The sequence below is a fragment of the Rana temporaria genome, chromosome 4, assembly GCF_905171775.1.
Source record: "Rana temporaria chromosome 4, aRanTem1.1, whole genome shotgun sequence".
Lineage (NCBI taxonomy): Eukaryota > Metazoa > Chordata > Amphibia > Anura > Ranidae > Rana > Rana temporaria.
This window is the reverse complement of record NC_053492.1, coordinates 53,595,411-53,619,773: the sequence shown is the minus strand read 5'-3', so window position 1 is coordinate 53,619,773 and position 24,363 is coordinate 53,595,411.

The window sequence follows — 24,363 nt, the reverse complement described above, 5'->3', positions numbered from 1 at the left end:
CTCCGAGATCATCTCCTTGAGCAGTTTAGAAGTAGCATCAAGTTTTGCGTATATGCTAGAACTGCGGCCATCCTCCTCTATCGGACAGTTAAAATCACCGCCGATCACTACTGCTCTGGTGGTGACAAGTTGCATCCGCAGGGTCTGGAAAAGTTCCAGGCGCGCATTCGTATCTGGGGGGGCGTACACGTTGATGAGCCTAATTGGCTCTCCCGCCCACGAGCCATCTATGACCAAAAGACGGCCACAGACAAGCTCATGGATGGAGTCAACCGTGAAGCGTCCCCCCCTGATAAGAATGGCTACCCCTGCATTCCTGCAATTGCCACCCCCGGACCAGTAGGAGGGACCGAGGGTCCACTGAGAGGTCAGATGACTGTACCTTCTCAAAGGAGGAAGACCGCACTCCTGGAGCATGTAAACATCACTCTGATGAGTTGAAAGAAAAGTCAGCGCCGTTCGCATTCTAGAGGTATCCTTGATACTCCTCACATTAATGGAAAAGATTGAGATCTCAGCCATAATGAAAAAGGGGTATGAGGTCTAGTTAGCAAGGGGCCGAACTTACCTCCCCGAAGGGGGCGGGTGGCTCCTCCATCTCCACAGCTGCCTGTTCTGGGTTCTGGGTTAGGCCCAGTTCCTCCAGGACTTCCTCAACTGTCTCACTGAAGTTGGCGGTGGGGATAGGCACATAGTCGGCCATAATCTCCTCCTCAACTATCTCACTGAAGTTGGCGGTGGGGATAGGCACATAGTAGGCCATAATCTCCTCCTCGCCTTCCTCACCTGCAGACTCCAGGTCCTCCACTACTTGCCCTGGTCCAGCGCTTTCGTGCTGGACCCCGTTGGGCCGTTTGGTGGAGGTGGCGGGTTGTTCTGCCAATGGGCTCACAGTCTTCCGTTTCCGGGTTCCTGTTTGGTCACTGGCAGGGGTGGAAGGGGGGAGGGCGGGGAAGTCCTCCATGGAGGACAGGTCTGGGGTGGGCGGTGGGGCAGGAAGGGTCTCCTCTGAGCCAGAGGGGGTGGGTGGGGGTGTGCCAGAGGAGGGGACAGAGACAGGGACGGGGACGGGGACAGGGGCAAGAACAAGGACAGGGGCAGGGGCAGGGGTATACTTACCTGTGGCTTTCCGAGGCTCTTTTGGTTTGCTTTCGGTCGGCTTCTTCCCAGAGCTGGAGGCTGGTTTACCCTGGATCAGGGCTCCAGCATAGGTCCGGGTCCTTTGGGGGCAGTGCCTGAAGGTGTGTTCTGGCAATCCGCAGAGGTTGCAGGCTTTGGGCCTAGGACAGTCCTTGGTCTCGTGGCCTGTAACCCGACAGATCTTGCAAGCAAGTTCTGTACACTCCTTTCCCATGTGTCCGGGACGGCCACATCTGTTGCAGTTGTAGGGTATCCCGGAGTAGAAAAGGTGTCCTGCAGATGATCCTAGCGAGAAGCACGCCTGCAGGTGCTGTAAGTCCCCCGAACGGTCTTTCCTGAGCTTGCATAGCACAGACCACTTCCCAATCCAGAAGCCGTTGACATCAAGGATTCGGACTGGGTCCTTTACCACGGTGCAAAACCTCTGTAGGTAGGTGGTTATGTCTCTGCTTTGGGTGTGGGGGTTCCGCATGGCCACCGTCACCCACTTCTCGTCCTGTGTTATAGGGCAGTTCGCAACGAACTTCCGAAAAGGGGATTCAGGGCCACTGGTCTTTACCATCTCCCAATATCTTCTGCAGACTTGGAACGACCCAAAGGTGATGTAGAAGATCCCTCTTGCGAAGGACTGCACCGAAAGCGTCTCCGCTTTGCTGAAGCCCTGCTCCAGGATCATCTTCTTTCCGAAGATCTCCGAGGTCATGTCAGGGACTCTTCCGTTCACCTCTTTCAGCTGCAGCACGACCGTCTGCTTCATCCAGGGCTCCAAGGTTGGCAGCCCGTCTGCAGGCAGTTTTGGCTTCGCTGGTCTCGGTTGGCTGGCGCCGGCCGGGATGGAGGTGGAGGTTGAGGCGGAGACATTCTCGGGGGCCTCGGAGGAAGTGGCTGGGGCAGGGTTCTTCCTCATCGCCTCTTCGGTCTCCTTCGTCTCATCGGTCACTTTTTCAGTCTTCTTCTGGCTTTTCCCCATCTTCGAGAAGTCTGGAAGTCGCTTCGGGAGTTCTTCGGCGGCTTCCTTCCTTGTTCCTCGATGTCTTCGCTCTTAGCCTTTAAAAAGGCTCTCGCATCTACTTCCCGAAGGTAGTAATGCGGATCTCTTCATCTCGATTTGTTCGTTCTGAAGAGAAACCAGAGTGTGACAGGGTGCTTGAGCCGGGTGCAGACTGTACAACTGCCCGGGTGACACACCACCAGACAGGAGCAGGAAAAACGCACTGTCTTTCTCTCTGGTACAGCAGGTTAGGGAGAGAGAGAGACAGCGGTGCAGCCTGAATAGAGGATGGGAAGTTCTGGAGTAATGATTGGTTGCTAGGTGGTCCTAGCAACCAATCATTAGCATTTTTATTATGAAAAGTTAACTTCAGTATTTCCCGCCCTCTGTTCAACACTGATGTGTCTCTCCCTGTGAGTGAGTAAGGTAGGAAGGGGGGGGGAGGTTGTGACTGCAATATGCAGGGGGGAGGAGGTGACTGTGTAGCAGGGGGGAGGAGGTGACTGTGTAGCAGGGGGGAGGAGGTGACTGTGTAGCAGGGGGGAGGAGGTGACTGTGTAGCATGGGGGGGAGATGTGACTGTGTAGCATGGGGGGAGATGTGACTGTGTAGCATGGGGGGGAGATGTGACTGTGTAGCATGGGGGGGAGATGTGACTGTGTAGCATGGGGGGAAGAGGTGACTGTGTAGCATGGGGGGGAAGAGGTGACTGTGTAGCATGGGGGGGGGGAGGTGACTGTGTAGCATGGGGGGGGAAGAGGTGACTGTGTAGCATGGGGGGGAGAGGTGACTGTGTAGCATGGGGGGGAAGAGGTGACTGTGTAGCATGGGGGGGGAAGAGGTGACTGTGTAGCATGGGGGGGGAGAGGTGACTGTGTAGCATGGGGGGGGGAGAGGTGACTGTGTAGCATGGGGGGGGAGAGGTGACTGTGTAGCATGGGGGGGGAGAGGTGACTGTGTAGCATGGGGGGGAAGAGGTGACTGTGTAGCATGGGGGGGAGAGGTGACTGTGTAGCATGGGGGGGAAGAGGTGACTGTGTAGCATGGGGGGGAGAGGTGACTGTGTAGCATGGGGGGGAAGAGGTGACTGTGTAGCATGGGGGGGGGAGAGGTGACTGTGTAGCATGGGGGGGGGGAGAGGTGACTGTGTAGCATGGGGGGGAAGAGGTGACTGTGTAGCATGGGGGGGAAGAGGTGACTGTGTAGCATGGGGGGGGAGAGGTGACTGTGTAGCATGGGGGGGAAGAGGTGACTGTGTAGCATGGTGGGGAAGAGGTGACTGTGTAGCATGGGGGGGAAGAGGTGACTGTGTAGCATGGGGGGGAAGAGGTGACTGTGTAGCATGGGGGGGGGGAGAGGTGACTGTGTAGCATGGGGGGGAAGAGGTGACTGTGTAGCATGGGGGGGGAGAGGTGACTGTGTAGCATGGGGGGGGGAGATGTGACTGTGTAGCATGGGGGGGGGGAGATGTGACTGTGTAGCATGGGGGGGGAGATGTGACTGTGTAGCATGGGGGGGAAGATGTGACTGTGTAGCATGGGGGGGAAGATGTGACTGTGTAGCATGGGGGGGAAGATGTGACTGTGTAGCATGGGGGGGAAGATGTGACTGTGTAGCATGGGGGGGAAGAGGTGACTGTGTAGCATGGGGGGGAAGAGGTGACTGTGTAGCATGGGGGGGAGAGGTGACTGTGTAGCATGGGGGGTGAGAGGTGACTGTGTAGCATGGGGGGGAGAGGTGACTGTGTAGCATGGGGGGGAGAGGTGACTGTGTAGCATGGGGGGGAGAGGTGACTGTGTAGCATGGGGGGGAAGAGGTGACTGTGTAGCATGGGGGGGAAGAGGTGACTGTGTAGCATGGGGGGGGAGAGATGACTGTGTAGCATGGGGGGGGGGGAGGTGACTGTGTAGCATGGGGGGGAGATGTGACTGTGTAGCATGGGGGGGGGAAGAGGTGACTGTGTAGCATGGGGGGGGAGGTGACTGTGTAGCATGGGGGGGAGAGGTGACTGTGTAGCATGGGGGGGAAGAGGTGACTGTGTAGCATGGGGGGGAGAGGTGACTGTGTAGCATGGGGGGGAAGAGGTGACTGTGTAGCATGGGGGGGAAGAGGTGACTGTGTAGCATGGGGGGGGAGAGGTGACTGTGTAGCATGGGGGGGGAGAGGTGACTGTGTAGCATGGGGGGGAAGAGGTGACTGTGTAGCATGGGGGGGAAGAGGTGACTGTGTAGCATGGGGGGGGAGAGGTGACTGTGTAGCATGGGGGGGGGAGAGGTGACTGTGTAGCATGGGGGGGAGATGTGACTGTGTAGCATGGGGGGGGAAGAGGTGACTGTGTAGCATGGGGGGGGGAGGTGACTGTGTAGCATGGGGGGGGGAAGAGGTGACTGTGTAGCATGGGGGGGAGAGGTGACTGTGTAGCATGGGGGGGAAGAGGTGACTGTGTAGCATGGGGGGAAGAGGTGACTGTGTAGCATGGGGGGGGGGAGAGGTGACTGTGTAGCATGGGGGGGGGAGAGGTGACTGTGTAGCATGGGGGGGAAGAGGTGACTGTGTAGCATGGGGGGGAGAGGTGACTGTGTAGCATGGGGGGGAAGAGGTGACTGTGTAGCATGGGGGGGAGAGGTGACTGTGTAGCATGGGGGGGAAGAGGTGACTGTGTAGCATGGGGGGGAGAGGTGACTGTGTAGCATGGGGGGGGGAGAGGTGACTGTGTAGCATGGGGGGGGAGAGGTGACTGTGTAGCATGGGGGGGGGAGAGGTGACTGTGTAGCATGGGGGGGAAGATGTGACTGTGTAGCATGGGGGGGAAGATGTGACTGTGTAGCATGGGGGGGAAGATGTGACTGTGTAGCATGGGGGGGAAGATGTGACTGTGTAGCATGGGGGGGGAAGATGTGACTGTGTAGCATGGGGGGGGAAGAGGTGACTGTGTAGCATGGGGGGGAAGAGGTGACTGTGTAGCATGGGGGGGAAGAGGTGACTGTGTAGCATGGGGGGGTTTATGTAATGTAAAGGGGTCCAGAGGTGCAGGGTGCTGTGTAATGTTAAGGGGTGCAGGGTGCTGTGTAATGTAAAGGGGCCCAGAGGTGTGGGTGCTGTGTAATGTAAAGGGGTCCAGAGTGCTGTGTAATGTTAAGGGATGTGCAGGGGGCACAGTGGGGTGTGTTTACATTTTAAAGTGGGGGGGGTGCCAGATATAGAATCCGCCCTGGGTGCCAAATGCTCTAGGTGCGTCCCTGTCTGGACAGTACAGGTGTAGGGGGCTCAGCCCCAATAGGACTGCAGGAGTTCCCTCGGTGATAGTCTCTCGTTCCTCCCTTATCCTCCACCCACCCACAGTGTCCCCCTGTGCCTTCTTCTTCCACGGCTGCTCTGAGAGACACTGTTCTGTGTCTGGAGGATCCCAGTGCTCTGCTGAGTGCCCTGTGTTTTGGTTTGTGCCCTGTGTTTTGGTTTGTTCCCTGCTATCTGCCCTACTGCGTTCCCGGTTTCCTGTGATGTGCCCTGCTGTGTACCCCCCAGATGTGCCATACTGTGTGCCACATGCCCTGTGATGTGTCCTTTGCTCTGCTATGTGCCCAATGCCCTGCTGTGTACCACCTGATGTGACCTACTATGTGCCTTGTGATGTGCTGTGTACTCCCTGATGTGCCCTACTGTGTACCACATGCCCTGTGATGTGCCCTGCTGTGTACCCTGTGATGTGACCTACTGTGTGCCCCATGCCATGTGATGTGCTCTGTACCCTGATGTCTACTCCCTGATGTGCCCTGTGCTCTGCTGTGTGCCCTACTATGTGTCACATGCCCTGTGATGTGCTGCATGCCCTGCTGTGTACCCACTGATGTTCCCTGTGCCCCCTGTGATGCACCATGCTGTGCTCAAAAATTGTGTGCCCTGCTGTGTACAGCATAATAAACTGATGTGTACCACCTGATGTGCCCCATGCCCTTCGATGTTCTCGGTGCCCTGCTGTGTACCCCCTGATGTGCTCTTTGCCCCATGATATGCTTTCTTGTGTGCCTTGTGATGTACCCTACTGTGTGTTCCATACCCTGTGTTGTTCCCTGCTGTGCGCCCTGTGATGTGCCTGTGCCCTGCTGTGTGCCTTACCGTGTGCCCCATGATTTAGGTAGGTAGGGCTTTGTGTAGGTGTGGATGGGGGACACAGGGGGCCCCATGATCTTCTATTGCCCGGGGGCCCCATGAGTTGTCAGTCCACCCCTGACAGTGACAGACCAAACTCTGACAGATCAAACTCCCCGTTTAACCCACCGCAAACACCTGCAAACAGTCCATTTGCACAACCGCAAACTCTCCATTTACACAAGGTTGGATACCAAGCTAGCCAATGTTCCGTTCCTTGTCCTCACTGACGTCAATGAACGTTTTGGAGATTGCAGGCGATGGGGGTTTTTCAAAGCCTATAGTCATGCTGAGGTAGTTCAGTGTAACGCCATCGACGTTACTACACACAGAACGAGCGCAGCTGTACCTGTTTCAAACAGCTGCGCTCCATTCTGTAAGACGTCCGCGTCACTTCCAGTGCGCGGACGTCTGCGTTTCACGCTGGAACGTGGAAGTGCGTCCCAGCGTGCTACGCTCGGCTCCCTTCACACCCGGGCTATTTAAACCCCCAGGTTCGGCGGCAGGGTGTTCGGTAATTCTCGTTGGACACCTGCCGCCACCTGAGACTCGGGACCCCCCTATAGGAACCGCTCCTTCCTAGATGCTGACAGCATAGCAGACCTTGAACCCCACTGCGCTTGGGATCACCTCAGACTTGCTTCCTTGCATATCACTGTCAGGCACGGACCCCCGACTGAACCACCATCCACTCCTCCTTCTCAAGTTACCGCATCACTCCAGCTATCTTCATTCGGAAGCAATCAGCTACGGCAGCACCCAAACCGCAAGTATCATTTCCTATCTGTATGATAATCTGCTGGATTAAATCACTGCTGATACTTGCATAGGACTGTGTTTCAATGCCTCATGAGTTAAGTACTATCTAGGATGCTTGCCATGTACTTTGCCAGTTTGGAACAATCACCATTATAGCGGAGTGAACTTGTAACATTAGTAAACCTTATACAACCCAATTACTTTACCTCCACTTAAACGCTCCAGCCTAATACAAATTGAAGTGTCTATTATATGTAAGGCTGCTCTTTTTAGTTTATGAAGTAATAAGCTACCTGAGTTATATGTTTTGTTCTCTTTGGAGGTTGTGATGACCTAAACCCCAAACTCTCTGTATAAATATCGAGAGTGATCTGGTGGTTGAGACCTGAGAAGCCTCCGCAGCTGAGATCCAAACTTATAAACAAAAGAATCCAAAAGTGCAGAGTCCAGGGGCGGACTGACCATTCGGTCATTCGGTCATTGCCCGAGGGCCCGTGGTGGGGGGGGGCCCGGGCTGGCTCAGTCCGTCCCTGGAGGTGCCCGCAGCAGCGTCAGCTAATCTACACAATTAAAAAAAACTGAGTCTGTACTTTGTACCCCCGAGATGCCTTGTATAAGAGGCTCGCTCGGGAGTTATGAGCTTCCCAGGATGGATGGCTCATCAGAGCCGTGAGCCGTGCAGGGATGTACAGTGACACTATGACAGGCGCTCCGGCCACCTCTCTCCCCACCTCTCTCCCCTGTGCTTCAGCTGAGGGGGCGGGGCCATAAGTCACTGCCTCGGAGGACTGCATGTGAAGGAGCTGCTGCTGCTGGACTGGAGAGGCAGAGCAAACTGAATTGCACAGACACAGGAACGAATGGCATTCACAATGAGCTGCCTTGTGTTGTGTGCAGATTAGCAGGTCAGTGTCATAAATAATGCAAGCCCTGTGATTGCAGTTACCGTGACAGTGTCTAATCTGTGTTATAAGAGCCATGCCCATGCTGATTGTTTCTTTACCTTCTTGCCCTGTGCTGTGTCTGTGCTTATTTACCAGGTAGCAATTCAGGTCAGGGCAGTGTTTCTCAATTCCAGTCCTCAGACCCCCCCAACAGGTCAGGTTTTCAGGATTTCCCTCAGATGAAAAGGCTGTGGTGATTACTAAGGCAGTGAAACTGATCAAATCACCTGTGCAAAATAATGGAAATCCTGAAAACCTGACCTGTTGGGGGGGCCTGAGGACTGGAATTGAGAAACACTGGGTCAGGGGCTATTCACTAGTGCACATGATGAGCCATCCATCCCGGAGTCTTGTCAAGATGGTTCCCCTATCGGATAGGTTCCCACCTCGACTGCGCAGGCGCTGCACTTGCGCAGTCGGAGGCTACGAAAATCTCCAGGCCCGAAGAGCTGTTTGTTAGCTGTAAACAGAGCATATGCAATGAACACTGCGCTCGCTCCCGACCCAATGCTTGGTGCTGGTTACACACGCCCCCAGATTGTTGATATTCTCAATATGACATCCACCCCTTTGACAAAAGCACTGGCCATCGTGTATAACCAGCCCCAAGCATCGGGTCGGGAGCGAGCGAGATTTCCGTAGACTCTGACTGAGCATGCACAGTTGAGGTTGGAAACTATCAGATAGAGGAACCATATCGTCAGGACACCGGCCAGCTCATACCTCCCGACCCCCTCATATACAACAGCCACATCAACCTAGCTAGTGGGATTTAATGGTTCAAGGCACTGCTTTCTCGGGGGTACAGACTCAGTTTTTTTATTGTGTATTATAAGCTGCCACTGTTGCGGGCACCTCCAGTGGCGGACTGAGCCGGCCCGGGCCCTGCCACCACGGTGCCCTCGGGCAGTTACCGACTGACTGGTCAATCCGCCCCTGCACACTGATATCTGGTATGCTGAATGCCACTCAGTGTATAGATATCAGTGTTATATATAGGGAATAGCACTTAGACCTGGTTCACATTGAAGCAATTTACCATGCGATTTGACATGTCAAATCGCATGGCAATGGCACTAACCGAATCGGTGCGATGCCCCATTTGTGGCGCCGATTTCCAAAAGTAGTTTCTGTACAACTTTTGGCGACTTCTTGGTGCAATTTCCATAGACATCTGTGCAGCAACCCTCACAGATGTCTCTGAAATCACCCGCCAAATTCGCACTGATATGCGGGTATGAAATCATGCGAGTTTAGATGAACTGTCTAACAATTTCATTCCCGCTGTCAGTGTGAACCTGGACTAAAGCTGATTCACACTTATGGCATTTTTTGTGCATTTTGCAGATTTGCACAACAATCCATTTATCATGGTTTCCTATGGAACACGTTCTGTAGTGCAAATCTGCAAAATGCAAAAAGCACTAAAAATGCCATAAGTGTGCATCCAGCCTAAGTGAGTGTTATTCCCTATATATATATTCCTTACATTGGTGGTCAGTGAGAAGAATGTTCCTTACATTGGTGATCAGTGGGAAGAATGTCCCTTACATTGGTGATCAGTGGGAAGAATGTCCCTTACATTGGTGATCAGTGGGAAGAATGTCCCTTACATTGGTGATCGGTGGGAAGAATGTCGCTTACATTGGTGATCAGTGGGAAGAATGCTCCTTACATTGGTGATCAGTGGGAAGAATGCTCCTTACATTGGTGATCAGTGGGAAGAATGCTCCCTTACATTGGTGGTCAGTGAGAAGAATGTTCCTTACATTGGTGATTGGTGGGAAGAATGTCCCTTACATTGGTGATCAGTGGGAAGAATGTCCCTTACATTGGTGATCAGTGGGAAGAATGTCCCTTACATTGGTGATCAGTGAGAAGAATGCTCCTTACATTGGTGATCAGTGAGAAGAATGTCCCTTACATTGGTGGTCAGTGAGAAGAATGTCCCTTACATTGGTGGTCAGTGAGAAGATTGTTCCTTACATTGGTGATCAGTGAGAAGAATGTTCCTTACATTGGTGATCAGTGGGAAGAATGTCCCTTACATTGGTGGTCAGTGAGAAGAATGTCCCTTACATTGGTGGTCAGTGAGAAGAATGTCCCTTACATTGGTGGTCAGTGAGAAGATTGTTCCTTACATTGGTGATCAGTGAGAAGAATGTTCCTTACATTGGTGATCAGTGGGAAGAATGTCCCTTACATTGGTGGTCAGTGAGAAGAATGTCCCTTACATTGGTGGTCAGTGAGAAGAATGTCCCTTACATTGGTGGTCAGTGGGAAGATTGTTCCTTACATTGGTGATCAGTGAGAAGAATGTCCCTTACATTGGTGGTCAGTGAGAAGAATGTCCCTTACATTGGTGGTCAGTGAGAAGAATGTCCCTTACATTGGTGGTCAGTGAGAAGATTGTTCCTTACATTGGTGATCAGTGAGAAGAATGTTCCTTACATTGGTGATCAGTGGGAAGAATGTTCCTTACATTGGTGGTCAGTGAGAAGAATGTCCCTTACATTGGTGGTCAGTGAGAAGAATGTCCCTTACATTGGTGGTCAGTGAGAAGATTGTTCCTTACATTGGTGATCAGTGAGAAGAATGTTCCTTACATTGGTGATCAGTGGGAAGAATGTCCCTTACATTGGTGATCAGTGGGAAGAATGTCCCTTACATTGGTGGTCAGTGAGATGAATGTCCCTTACATTGGTGGTCAGTGGGAAGAATGTTCCTTACATTGGTGATCAGTGGGAAGAATGTCCCTTACATTGGTGATCAGTGGGAAGAATGTCCCTTACATTGGTGATCAGTGGGAAGAATGTCCCTTACATTGGTGATCAGTGGGAAGAATGTTCCTTACATTGATGATCAGTGGGAAGAATGCTCCTTACATTGGTGGTCAGTGGGAAGAATGTTCCTTACATTGGTGATCAGTGGGAAGAATGTTCCTTACATTGGTGGTCAGTGAGAAGAATGTCCCTTACATTGGTGGTCAGTGGGAAGAATGTTCCTTACATTGGTGATCAGTGGGAAGAATGTTCCTTACATTGGTGGTCAGTGGGAAGAATGTTCCTTACATTGGTGATCAGTGGGAAGAATGTTTTAATTCCTATAATAAACATGTATTTTGAACAGTGTGTAGAGAAATTCTTTGAACGCCTGCAATGTGGGCAGTGCAATATGTAGGTGGGACTTTGTGTGAATGTAGCTTTAACGTGGGCGGGGACACATGGGCGGAGACACAGGGGGCCCCATGATCTCCTTTTGCCCGGGGGCCCCATGAACTGTCAGTCCGCCCCTGGCAGAGTCGTAACATTAAGTGACAGTTAAGTGACCCAGAAAACAATGATTCTGCAGTGTGGGCCCATTGTTGGCCTAGTAGGCTTTAATGATCACCTTAGATGATCACAAAGAAAATGTATGTTTTTTCTATGCAAAATTATCCAGCTGATCGCTTTTGGTCTGTTTTACAATGAAGCAACGACCTTATCATCTGGGGTGTGCCAACATTGCCATTGCCAACACACTCATAGAGGTGGTCGCTTCATTGTGCTACGCAAGCCCCTTCACCACAACAAGGTAACGATCACGAAGGGGAATTGACACATGTATGTGCCTTTTTTTGTTGTTTTTCTTTTTGCAGCCACAGTGCAGCACCAGTGGCCAGAAAAATTAGGCATGTACACATGCCTGAAAAAGCAGGTATTGTTGCAGCTGCTGCTGTAGCAGCGGCCAGAAAAATTTATGTTTTCCAGGCAGAAAGTGCACTAAAACATTGCGACTTGAACCCTATTTGGTGGCGGATAAGTCACGGAAGTCATCCCGCATGCAGAGATAAAATACAGCAGCATGTGGACCATTTGTAGCCCAAGGAAGCTCATCTCATCAGGCCTTTAGTCAAATGTATCGCCCACTGTCAGTCCCTTCGGGATCCATGCCTCATTTATCTTAATAAAGGTGAGGCAATGTAGACTTTTTTGACCTAGGCGACTTCTCTTCTCAGTGACAATACCTCCTGCTGCACTGAAGGTCCTTTCTGAAAGGACACTTGAAGCGGGGCAGGCCAGAAGTTCTATCACAAATTTGGATAGCTTAGGCCACAGGTCAAGCCTGCACACCCAGTAGTCAAGGGGTTTATCGCTCCTCAGAGTGTCGATATCTGCAGTTAAGCAGTGTTTCTCAATTCCAGTCCTCAGGCCCCCCCAACAGGTCAGGTTTTCAGGATTTCCCTTAGATGAAAAGGCTGTGGTGATTACTAAGGCAGTAAAACTGATCAAATCACCTGTGCAAAATAATGGAAATCCTGAAAACCTGACCTGTTGGGGGGGCCTGAGGACTGGAATTGAGAAACACTGAGTTAAGGCGAGATAGTCTGCTACCTGTCAGCCGAGTCGTTCTCTGAGGGTGGTCCCCAAAGGGCTGTGGCAATGCGTAGGACTGAAAAAGCTCTGCATGTCCTCCATCAACAACACATCTGTAAAGCGTCCTGTCCTTGCCAGCGTGGTCATGGTAGGAGGAGGATTACTTTCACCTCTTCCACTGTTAGATTCCCGTTGTGCTGTGACATCACCCTTGTATGCTGTGTAAAGCATACTTTTTAATTTATTTTGGAACTGCTGCATCCTTTCCGACTTCCGGTAATTTGGTAACATTTCAGGCACTTTCTGCTTATACCGGGGGTCTAGAAGCGTGGCCACCCAGTACAGGTCGTTCTCCTTCAGCCTTTTTATACAAGGGTCCCTCAACAGGCACGACAGCATTAAAGACCCCGGGCCAGATTCAGGTACCTGCGCCGCGGCGTAACGTATCCCGTTTACGTTACACCGCCGCAAGTTTTCAGCATAAGTGCTTTTTTTCACAAAGCACTTGCCTGTAAAGTTACGGCGGTGTAACGTAAAGGTGTCCGGCGCAAGCCCGCCTAATTCAAATGGGGCGTGTACCATTTAAATTAGCCGCGCCGGACGTACTGTGCATGCTCCGTTTTGAAATTCCCGCAGTGCTTTGCGCGAAGTGACGTCATTTTTTTGAACGGAGACGTGCGTAACATACTTTCGTATTCCCGGACGTCTTACGCAAAAAAAGAAATTTTGAAATTCGACGCGGGAACGACGGCCATACTTTAACATGGTTACTTTAAAGTTAAGCCATGTAAAAGCATGCTTAAGTTTGCGACGGGAAAAAATTACTAGCAACGACGTAACGAACGCGAAAACCTTCGTGGATCGCCGTAAAAGCTCATTTGCATTCCCGACGCTGGAAAACGACGCAAACTCCACCCAGCGGCGGCCAAAGTATTGCAGCCTAAGATCCGAAGGCGTACGAAGCCGTAAGCCTGTCGGATCTTAGCCAAAAGCCGTCGTACCTTGTTTGTGAATCACAAATTAAGATACGACGCGGCAAATTTGAAAATACGCTGGAGTATCAGTAGATACTCCGGCGTATCTCTTCTGTGAATTTGGCCCCCCATTTGCACAAGGTTGGATGCCGAGCTACTCATGTCCCGTTCCTCGTCCTCACTGATCTCACTGAAGGTCTGTTCTTCCTCCCAGCCACGTACAACACCACGGGTACCAGATAGGTGACAACGAGCACCCTGGGATGCCTGCTGTGGTTGGTCTTCCTCCTCCTCAAAGCCACATTCCTCCTCTGACTCCTTTTCCTCACACTCCTCTTCCAGCGTTTCTGCAGGTCCAGCAAGTGATGCTGAGAAGGCTGTTTCTGGTGGTGATGGTGACCACAACTCTTCCTCTTCCTCTTCACGCTCATCTACGGCCTGATCCAGCACTCTTCGCAGGGCACGTTCCAGGAAGAAAACAAATGGGATGATGTCGCTGATGCTGCCTTCAGTGCGACTGATTAGGTTTGTCACCTCCTCAAAAGGACGCATGAGCCTCCAGGCATTGCGCACGAGCGTCCAGTAACGTGGCCAAAAATTTCCCAGCTGCGCAGAGGCTGTCCTAGCACCCCGGTCATACAAATACTCGTTGACGGATTTTTCTTGTTGGAGCAGGCGGTCGAACATTAGGAGTATCCGTGATGTGGAATTGCCCCTGGGGAGCTGGGGGGTGCAGTTGATGTGGAGCAAGACGCAGCAGCAGAAGAGGACTCAGCCAAGGAGGTTATCGAAGAGGATGGAGTAGGAGGAGTAGAGGAGGTGGCAGCAGAACCGCCTGCAAGTCGTGGAAGTGTCACCAACTCCTCTGCAGAGCCACGCATTACATGCTTGGCAGCCGTCAGCAGGTTTACCCAATGCGCAGTGTAGGTGATATACCTGCCCTGACCGTGCTTTGCAGACCAGGTATCAGTGGTCAGATGGACCCTTGCCCCAACACTGTGTGCCAGGGATGCCATGACTTCCTTTTGCACAATAGAGTACAGGTTGGGGATTGCCTTTTGTGAAAAGAAATTTTGGCCGGGTAACTTCCACTGCGGTGTCCCAATAGCTAAACATTTTTTGAAGGCCTCAGACTCCACCAGCTTGTATGGTAAAAGCTGGCGGGCTAAGATTTCCGACAAGCCAGCTGTCAAACGGCGGGCAAGGGGGTGACTCTGTAACATTGACTTCTTATGCTCAAACATGTCCTTGACAGACACCTGACTGTGGGCAGATAAGCAGAGATGGAGTGGCGGATAGTTGAGAGGGGGCAAGGAGGACAACAGTGGTTGACGTGACTGAAGATGCTGCACCAGGAGGAGGATGGTGGCTTTGAGCTTGTGTGCTGCTTGTACTCGTCATCATGTGTTGATCCCATAGGCGTTTGTGATGTGCGATCATGTGCCTTCGCAAAGCAGTTGTACCTAGGTGGGTTTTGGATTTCCCACGACTCAGTTTCTTTTGGCACAGGTTGCAAATGGCATCACTGTTATCAGAGGCAGACACACAAAAAAAATGACACACTGCTGAGCTTTGCAATGACGGCATTCTGGTGGTGGAACAGCATGCGTTGATTGGCGTGCTGTCTGGCTGACCCCGGGTGCTGATACATGCTGTCTGACTGTGCCACTAGATCCTTGCGATGACCTCCCCCTGCTTCCAACTTGTCTCCTCCTCCTCTCTGTCTCCCCATCTGAACTTTCCCCCTGTTCTTCTTCTCTTCGAGCGGGCACCCACGTGACATCCCCGGACACATCGTCATCATCAACTGCTTCACTTGTATCTGACAACTCAGCAAAGGAAGCAGCAGCGGGTACATCATCATCACACCATACGTCTATGTGTGTAATGCTGCCTGACTGAGTCATATCCCTTTTATCTACATCCTCTGGCAATAATGGTTGCGCATCACTCATTTCTTCCAACTGACGTGTAAATAACTCCTCTGACAGATCAAGTGAAGCAGCTGTGATGCTAGTGTTGGTGGTGGCGGCAGGCGGGCGAGTGGTAACTTGAGAGGTGCCTGAAGCTGAGTGGGAGGAGGATGGTGCGTCAAGGTTTCGAGCGGAAGCTGTAGAAGATTGGGTGTCCTGTGTTAGCCAGTCAACTATGTCCTCAGAACTTTTCGAGTTCAGGGTACGTGGCCTCTGAACACTAGGCATTATTCTAAGGCAAAAGGGAATCACAGCACCACGACCACGACGGCCCCTGCGGGGTGGCCTGCCTCTGCCTGTCATTTTTTTTAGATTAGTTTAGTTGTACTATGCGTGCAAGCTACTGTGCCAACACAATATAGATGAGATGTGGCACTGGCAGGCAGGTGGGCAGAGTTTACCCTGTGAGGCAAAGACACCCTGGCAGACAAAAGACTACTATTTAGTATTGCAGTGAATTTTGTTTTTAGATCTTATCAACTGTGCCAACACAATATAGATGAGATGTGGCACTGGCAGGCAGGTGGGCAGAGTTTACCCTGTGAGGTAAAGACACCCTGGCCGACAAAAGACTACTATTTAGTATTGCAGTGAATTTTGTTTTTATATCTTATCAACTGTGCCAACACAATATAGATGAGATGTGGCACTGGCAGGCAGGTGGGCAGAGTTTACCTGTGAGGCAAAGACACCCTGGCAGACAAAAGACTACTATTTAGTATTGCAGTGAATTTTGTTTTTATATCTTATCAACTGTGCCAACACAATATAGATGAGATGTGGCACTGGCAGGCAGGTGGGAAGAGTTTACCCTTTGAGGCAAAGACACCCTGGCAGACAAAAGACTACTATTTAGTATTGCAGTGAATTTTGTTTTTAGATCTTATCAACTGTGCCAACACAATATAGATGAGATGTGGCACTGGCAGGCAGGTGGGCAGAGTTTACCCTGTGAGGCAAAGATACCCTGGCACACAAAAGACTACTATTTAGTATTGCAGTGAGTTTTGTTTTTATATCTTATCAACTGTGCCAACACAATATAGATGAGATGTGGCACTGGCAGGTAGGTGGGCAGAGTTTACCCTGTGAGCCTGGCCCCTTACATTACACAGCACCCCACAGCTCTGGGCCCCTCTACATAGCACCCAGCACCACTGGACCCCTTTATATTACACAGCAGCTTGCACCACTGGGCCCCTTTATATTACACAGCAGCTTGCACCACTGGGCCCTTTACATTACACAGCACCCCACAGCTCTGGGCCCCTTCACATAGCACCCTGCACCACTGGACCCCTTAATATTACACAGCACCCTGCACCTCTAATCTAACTAAACTATACAGTGTATAAATATATGTACAACTCCTGGTGATGTATATATATCCTCTAGACACTGTAACATTAACTGACTAGCCTGCCTGCTCTATCTGACTCCAAAAAAATACTCTCTCACTCTCTCTCTCTCTCTCTCTCTCTGTAAACCACGCAGCACAGATTACAGAGAAACAAAAAAAAAGCAGACTGATTGATTAGCCCTAACAAGGGCTGTTTGGGGTGCTGTTCTAACAGCAGAGATCACATGAGTCTTTCAGGACTGGAGTACAATGCCCTAGCTAGCGCTTTCCCTATGAAATCTGCAGCAGCAACACTGTCCCTCCTCTCACTAAGAATGCAAGTTCAGAATGAATCTAAAATGGATGCTGCTCTAGAGGTGGAAGGGTCAGGGAGGGAGGGTATGCTGCTGATTGGCTGGAATGTGTCTGCTGACTGTGAGGTAGAGGGTCAAAGTTTTGTCAATGTTAATTAATAGGAGGCGGATCGAACATTGCATATGTTCGCCCGCGGCGGCGAACGCGAACAAGCGAAAATCGCTGCAAACTATTCGCCGGCGAACAGTTCTGTACATCACTACTGATTACCTGTCCTGGTCTTCCCTGCGAGGAGATGCCGCTGATCGGCTCTCTTCGCCACACACTCTGTGAGTGTGAGGCGACGAGAGCTGTTAAACAGTACTTCTGCATTTACATGTGACTGGCTGTGATTGGGTACAGGCGATCACATGGTTAAAGAGCTGCGTCATTGGCCCTTTACCGAGATCGGGGTCACGCCATGTCCTAGGAACAGGGCGCAGTGACAATCGCAGCTTTGCACGCCCCCCAGGATGGGAAACGCACATTCCTTAAAATAACATGTTTAGGGGATGCCTTAAATCTGTTAATGGAATTCCAGAATGTTAAAGCCTTTGGGGAGAGTGGCAGTGACACCACATTCTGGCATCACATAGATTGCATGCTCATTTATGTTACTTTTACATAATTGCTTGGTTTACATAAAGCAGCAACAACCAAATATGATTGATTTTGATCCCAAAATAAATTTGTAATAGGTCTTTTTTGCCAGAAAGTATCCATTGTGTAGATGTAATAATTGAGCATTGAAAGCAGAAGAGTCAATACAGCCAAAAACTCATCATAAAACAAAAAACAAAAGCTATCAACATCATATAAATTGGCAAGCAGGGACAAAATAAGTCACAGAGCATATTTTGTTGGGATCTTTGATTCAGTAACACTATGGGGCTGATTTACCAAGCCTGTGCGCCATGACTCACGGCGCACAGGCAAGAGTAAAAGTGTTTTTGACATTTACTAAAGAAATACGCTGTCAGTGCAGCGTATTCCTTTATTTACTAAAGTGCTCAGTGCGCCCAGGAGAGGGCGCATTGAGCACTACTATAGACCTGGCGCATGGCATATTGAAATGTAAATAGCGGGGATTTGGGCGGGAGTTTATTAGGGGGGGAAGTGTGGTGACATGTGTTTGAATGTGTGTTGCGGACCGAATTGAAAGTGAAAGTGATTTTAGGGAACCGATCCCTGTACGCTTACACAGTACGCCTGAACCTCGGGAGGTTCATTTGCATACTGGGCATGCGTACAGAGAAATTTCAGGGATTCCCGTGCGCCTTGTCAGTACGCCGAGAAAATCCTGGTAAATACCAAGCGGCGTAGCTGTAATTCCTGTGCGTGACGCGGCGCATGGGAATCTCTGACCTGTTTTCAGCCTGCGCTGACAATGAAGGGGAACTCCGCGCCAAATTTCAAAGCAAAAACCGGCGCAAGTTCCCCTTCAGGTGCATACCAGGCTTTTAGGCTTGGTCTGGAACGTAAGGGGTTAAACCCGCGCCGAAAAACAGCGCGGGGTTCCCCCCAGATCCAGACCAAGCCCTCATCCCAAGCACGCAGTCTGGCCGGACAGGAATGGGGGTGGGGACGAGCGAGCGCCCCCCCCTCCTGAGCCGTACCAGACCGCATGCCCTCAACATGGGGGAGTGTGTGCTTTGGGGAAGGGGGGCACTGCCCCCCCACCCCAAAGCACTCTTGTCCCCATGTTGATAGGGACAAGAGCCTCTTCCCGACAACCCTAGCCGTTGGTTGTCGGGGTATGCGGGCGGGGGGTTATCGGAATCTGCGAGCGCCCCCCAGATGCCAGCCCCCCACCCTATGTGAATGAGTATGGGGTACATCGTACCCCTACCCATTCACCTGGGGGAAAAGTGTAAAGTAAAAAAAACACACCACACACATTTTTAAAATAATTTATTAGTCAGCTCCGGGGCCCCCCCTTTATTCTTTTAGCTCTTTCACAAGGGGGGTGTCTTCTCTCCCGATCTTCTGCCGGGGCCCTGGGCTTCGCCGATTTCTGCCGGGGGAGGGAGCCATCCCACCCCGGTCTTATCCGGTGCCTTTCGCCGGTGGGCCCCCCTACCCATTTAAGCTTTTTTTCATTAGGGGGGGGCATCCGGAGCCAGGGCTTTCTTTCCGCTTTCTTCTCTGTTCCCTCTTCTGCCTGTCTCCCCCGCGGAGCCAGGGCTTTCTTTCCGCTTTCTTGTCTGTTCCCTCATCTGCCTGTCTCCTCCGGGAGCCCAGGGCTTGTCTCCGCTGTCTTCTCCCTTCTCTTCCATTCGATGTTGACACGACGAGGTCCGGCGCTGAAATGCCGTCTGAGCGGTGGGCGTTGACTTATATAGGGCAATGCCACCATGTGACCTCAACCCATGTGACATCACATTCCCTGGGCATGATAGGAATGTGATGTCACATGGGTTGAGGTCACATGGTGGCATTGCCCTATATAAGTCAACGCTTGACATGGGGGTCAACGCTTGACATGTCAATGCCCACCGCTCAGACGGCATTTCAGCGCCGGACCTCGTCGTGTCAATATCGAATGGAAGAGAAGGGAGAAGACAGCGGAGACAAGCCCTGGGCTCCCGGAGGATACAGGCAGAAGAGGGAACAGAGAAGAAAGCGGAAAGAAAGCCCTGGCTCCGCGGGGGAGACAGGCAGAAGAGGGAACAGAGAAGAAAGCGGAAAGAAAGCCCTGGCTCCGCGGGGGAGACAGGCAGAAGAGGGAACGCCAAGACAGCAGAGAAAAGGCCGGGGATTTGGCGCACCCCCGGCAGAAGACAAGGAACAAGACCGGAGCCCTGGCGGAAGGCACCGGAAAGACCGGGGGATAGGTGCCATCCCCCGGCAGAAGTCGCCGAAGTCCGTATGCCCCCCTAATGTAAAAGAGCTTAAATGGGTTGGGGGGCCCCGGTGGAAGGCACCGGATAAGACCGAGGGATGGCACCCGGCAGAAATCGGCGAAGCCCAGGGCCCCGGCGGAAGATCGGGAGAGAAGACACCCCCCTTGTGAAAGAGCTTAAAGAAGAAAGGGGGGCCCCGGAGCTGACTAATAAAATTATTTTAAAAATGTGTGTGGTGTGTTTTTTTAACTTTACACTTTTCCCCCAGGTGAATGGGTAGGGGTACGATGTACCCCATACTCATTCACATAGGGTGGGGGCGGCATCTGGGGGCCCCCTTATTAAAGGGGCTCTCAGATTCTGATAAGCCCCCCGCCCGCATACCCCGACAACCAACGGCTAGGGTTGTCGGGAAGAGGCTCTTGTCCCTATCGACATGGGGACAAGAGTGCTTTGGGGTGGGGGGCAGTGCCCCCCTCCCTCAAAGCACACACTCCCCCATGTCAAGGGCATGCGGTCTGGTACGGCTCAGGAGGGGGGGTGCTCGCTCGTCTCCACCCCCATTCCTGTCCGGGCCAGACTGCGTGCCTGGGATAAGGGTTTGGTCTGGATCTGGGGGACCCCACGCTGTTTTTCGGCGTGGGTTTAACCCCTCACGGTCCAGACCAAGCCGAAGAGCCTAATATACCCCTGGAGGGGGGCCCACGCCGGTTTCTTGTTTGAAATTTGGTGCAGAGTTCCCCTTTATCCTGGTCCTGTCATGGGGGGGAAATGCCTGATCGTCTGTAGTAAGTGACAAATTGCAGTGCAATCAATCCCAACCACCTCTGCTTCTTACTGATGCCATCCCTATCCCCCATTACTTCTACAACAGAGGTGATGGGGGATAGAGATGAGATCAGTGGTGGGGGGGATGGGATCAGTAAGAGGTGGTGATGGGAGATGGCACCACCGCTGCCACCCCCTCAAGTACCACTGCTGCCGACCCCCCAAGTACCACCGCTGCAAAACCAATTCAAGTACCACCGCTTCCACCCCTCCCCCCATCAAGTACCACTGACTGGGCTACCTTGGGTGTTGGAGTGCGGACTTACATGTATACATGCTAAATTTCAGTTATGTGGCACTATCCTTATGTCAACTGTATCCGTAATTTCCTGGAATGTACTTGGTGTATAAATACCTACAAAAATACAACCAGATTGTTATTTTACAAGAGACACATCTTGTGGGATCTCACATTCTAGGTCTGGAGCAGGCATGGGTTGGCTCGCATTATCATGCCACGCACTCTGGATACTCCAGGGAGGGTCAGTATACTGGTGCACAGATCTCTTCCCTTTCAGCTTTAAGACCTCAAAACGGATCTTGAGGGTCATTTTATAGTGTTCCACGCATTACTAGAGGATATTCCCCTGGTACTAGTGGGCCTTTACCTACCATCTTTGGCTGATACTTCTTTACTTGGTACTATTATGCAAACTGTGTTGCCTTATGGAGTGAGTGATGTACTCTTCCTAGGTGATTTAAATATGACCCCTGCTCCAGATCTGGACAGGCTCTCTTCTGCATCCCGGTGGTATCCTGGCTTGGCTCCAGTGGATGGGAGCGTTCGCTCTGGTGGATGCCTGGTGACACTTTAATCCTACTCTTTGGGAGTTCACGTGTCATTCAGCATCCTGTTGGACATTCTCACACCTTGACTTAATTATTGCTACCCGAACCATGCCTAATAGAGTGTCTAAGGTCACCATCCTTCCCAGGGGGGTCTCAGACAATGCCCCGATGAGGATTGCACTAAGGAACAGGGTGAAAGGAGCGGCTGTGGAGGCTGTCCATATACTGGATAGAGGATTGTGCTGTCCAGAAGAGTATTTAGGAGGGATGTGCCAGTACTGGATTGATAATGCTGACTCTACTAACCCGGTAATCACCTGGGATGCCTCTATGGCCTGGTCTCGTGGTGCTTACACCTCCCTCATTGCACCAGCGCGTAGGGCCTCTGCCCAGTCACTAGATGAGTTAGAACAGGAGGTGGGTATAAAAGAGACCTCCTATGTTGCTGATCCCAACTCTGCGGCATATGGGGCTTGGCAGTTTGCCCTACAGAAGCTATCCTTGCTCCGGGCAGACATGACCCAAAAGTCAATGTTAGATACAGCGCAGAGAATATTTGAGCATGGCAATAGGAATGGTAAGTTGTTAGCGTGGCTTGCTAATTAGTGGGGTTAAAGATGTCACAGTGGAAATACTTATGCCGCGTACATACAATCATTTTTCGGCATTAAAAAAACATTGTTTTTAAAAAATGTCATTTAAAATGATCGTGTGTGGGTTTCACATCATTTTTCGGGTTCTGAAAAACTACAATTTTTTTTTCGAACATGCTGCATTTTTTAACGACGTATTAAACTATGTCGTTTTTCGGGTTTTAAAAAATAATCGTGTGTGGGCTAAAACGACGTTAAAAACCCACGCATGCTCATCTTTTACTAACACGGAATCAGCTAAAGCAGCCCAGAGGCGAATGGAACTTCCCCTTTATAGTGCCGTCGTACGTGTTGTACGTCACCGCGCTTTGCTAGAGCATTTTTTTAAAGCGATGGTGTTTGGGCAACGTAGTTTTAATGATGAAGTTGGAAAACGTGTTTTTTTCTACATGCTGAAAAACATCGTTTTTTTTTATGCCGAAAAATTATTGTGTGTACGCGGCATTAGGTCCCCCCTCTGACATTTGACATAAATATCAGATTTCTTAGTTACTATTAACATTTATATTCTTCCTGTGTGACCTATACTGCACCTGACTTACACATGTATCTGGATAGGATTACCTTTGATAGACTTGACCTGACCAATAGGACTAACCTTGAACAGGATATTTCTTTGGAGGAGGTCCAGCTGGTTATGACTCAACTTAAACCAGGAAAGACCACGGGGGCACATTGATTTCCTACTGAGTTTTTCACACAGCATTTGGATCTGCTTGCTCCAAGGCTTACTTCCTTATTTAAACAGTTTTGTTCTATTGGGGGCCCTGCCCGATTCTATGTCAGAGGCGGTGGTGGTACTGGTGCCTAAGTCGGAGAAGAACCCTGAAGACTCCTCCTCATACCCCCCAATATGTCTCCTCAATGTGGATGCAAAAATGCTGGCTAAGATTTTGGCCAATCGCTTATCAGGAGCATTGGAGCAAGTCATTCATGTTGATCAAACTGGGTTCATGCCTGGAAGGGCACCGATATCAAACTCCTCTTTCTGAATCTCTCTATTCCCCATGATAATTGCGGACAAAGGTTCATAGCGTCTTTAGACGCCGAAAAGGTGTTCAATTCGGTGGAATGGGATTTTCTTTGGGAGGTGATGGGTAGATTTGGATTCGGACCCAAATTTCTTCAGTAGCTGAAGATGTACAGTTCCCTTAGAGCTAGGATATGTACCAATAATATTATTTTTGGGTCCTTTCCGTTACAGCGGGGAACCAGACAGGCATGTCTCTTGTCTCCTTCCCTCTTTGCCCTATCCCTGGTGCCTCTGATAATTCCTATTAGTGACTCTGACTTGGTCAAGGGTTTATCGGTTGGGTCTTTGGAGAAGAAGTTATCTTTATATGGGGACGACGCTCTCCTCTACTTGCAAGAGGCATGTCTCTCTCTTAGTGTAGCCCTGGACATATTCAATGAATTTGGTCACTTCTCAGGGGTACGTATCAACTGGCATAAATCCACCATATCGGGGTCGGATATGGAACGAAAAGCCTATGGTGCACGTGCCCCTGGAGTGGCAGTCCAGGGGTATCTGAAGATCACTGTGTGTGAGGGACACATTGATTTAAGATACCATGGTCACTGCACCAGATACACGCTTTTTTTAGCACCTGCCTCCTGGGCCGGGCCTTTTGGCTAGGACCGGAGGAATTTTTTATTCCTGGCCGGAGGGCCTGGTCATTGTTTCACCACAATGGCCACTTCTTTCACTCTCCTCTCCACTATCCCTTCCCCCACTTTATTTTATTTAAGCCTGTGTTTGTCACTTTTTTTGTCTTTTTTTGTTGTGCACGTTTTGTGACACTGTGTGATTAGTAGTGTGCGGGTCCTCGGGCCAGCCCTGAACGTCTTGGGAGTGGGTGGACATGGCCTTCTGGCTTAGTTCGCCTGCTCTCATGGGGTCTCCCTTCGGGGGAGCCCCACCTAGTACTGGGAGGGTTCTGTTTCGGCAGTCCCTCCGAGGAAGTTGGGTCCGTGTCGGCTTCGGTTGCTCGGACCACAGTACCTCAGTCCCCGTCTGGAGCCTAACGCCCCGGGGGATCAGGGTTTGGGTCCCTCTTCACAGGAGGACCACTTGACGTTGCACCCGTCTGCACGTTTTTGTGAACACTCTTTATGTGTGTGCACATTTTTTCTGCACCGGGTGGAGTTTTTTGGGTGTGTTCACACGCCATAGGCTTTTAAAAAAAAAAAAAAAAATCCACCATATTTCCTCTTGATCCCCGACTACCCAGTTGATGTGGGTTGAACAGATTAGATACTTGGGCATCCAGGT